This window comes from Amphimedon queenslandica, unplaced genomic scaffold, assembly GCF_000090795.2.
Source record: "Amphimedon queenslandica unplaced genomic scaffold, v1.1 AMPQUscaffold_5053_Cont22972, whole genome shotgun sequence".
NCBI classification, from domain to species: Eukaryota; Metazoa; Porifera; class Demospongiae; order Haplosclerida; family Niphatidae; genus Amphimedon; species Amphimedon queenslandica.
Window position 1 is genome coordinate 313 of NW_003554639.1, and position 1,307 is coordinate 1,619.

The 1,307-nt window shown below is 33.1% G+C and overlaps 1 long non-coding RNA gene across 2 annotated transcripts; it reads left to right on the forward strand.

Moving 5' to 3' along the window:
• Positions 1-500: 500 nt before the first annotated feature.
• LOC109592478 (uncharacterized) lies at positions 501-1,300 on the forward strand. 2 transcript variants are annotated; one of them, XR_002190376.1, is made up of 3 exons: positions 501-951; positions 1,065-1,148; positions 1,229-1,300. It is a non-coding gene; the product is annotated as an uncharacterized LOC109592478 (long non-coding RNA). The 2 variants fall into 2 exon arrangements; XR_002190375.1 differs by having other exon boundaries at positions 1,065-1,231.
• The last annotated feature ends 7 nt before the right edge of the window (positions 1,301-1,307 follow it).

The window sequence follows — 1,307 nt, forward strand, 5'->3', positions numbered from 1 at the left end:
TCTTCAACATCTTGTGAAACAGTTCAGAGGAATAGGACTGAGTATGAATACAGGGGAAAGAAAGTATTGAACAAAAAATATCTATAACAATAAGTTATTTCTTATCTTTTACAAATAGATATGTAAGAAGCTCTTCTTGTTCGTATACAGTATCAGAAATGGTACTTACAAGAACTTGAGGAGGCATTTCCTTCAAAATGGAATAAAACCTAGGTAAAAATAATAAGAATAATCCAAAGGAGAGTAATTAAAATTTTTATTGAAGGGTTCGTGGGAACACTGGTCGCATTCCTTGTCATGCTGTTTCTGTGGAAGGCATTAAAGATGTGGTAGCATTTTTGGAGAACTATGCTGAAGACTACACCATATTACTACCTGGGAGGATACCTGGAGTGAGGGATTATGGGAAGGCCAAGCAATTGCCGTCCAGTGTGTCCCGACACAAGGTTTACCGGCAGTATGCTGAGCTGGTAGGGAACATACTCTCTGTGAAAGTAATTTACGGGCGATATTGAAGAAATTTTAGTTAGTTGTATACCAACACTTGATCCTTTTATTGACATTTCTGATGGTGGGGCATATGCTTGTTCATATCAATTTATTACTATTTTAACGTTATCATTTTGTTTAGCGTTTTTCCTACACAAAAAGTTAAAGTGTATATGCTGATAAGGACCTTAGTGTATAGATTGCTTCTTCTGTTATTGTTATCATTATTTCTTGATTTATTTGTTCATTAATTTTTTATAAATGTGTTACTGGCACTAGATTAAAGGTGGATCTGTATTTTAAGTGTGAAAACTGCTTATGGTATTTGTTCATTGATTATTGTTTTATTAGAATTAATTTGTTTAAAGGTCCTACTTGTGCAAATAGAGTATCGAAGAGTAAAAGTAAAAGCGCATTCTCTATCTCAGGATTTAAATAAAGAAGTTGCCTTTTCTGTTAATGGTATAATGGATGCACACGTTTTAACATAATCAATTTAATTTTTTGAATGCACTTGTACAACTAGAGTTATAACTGGTACAAGTCAAATTATCATCTGTTTCTCTCTCTTTTAGTACAATGAACATCTCATAATCAAGAAACAGTTTGTTCTATGGACATTGCCGTATTCTTTAAAAGATTGTGTTAATGGTTGCTGAGTAAGTAATTTTCACATGCCCATGTCTCTGACTGTAAAATGTATTTTGTCATTATGTCTCAAATAAACGCTTGATTTTAGATTCATTAAGGCATCAGATTCAATGAAGGACCATTAATAATATAGCATTGATATTGCCTGAGCACAGATGGCAATAAAG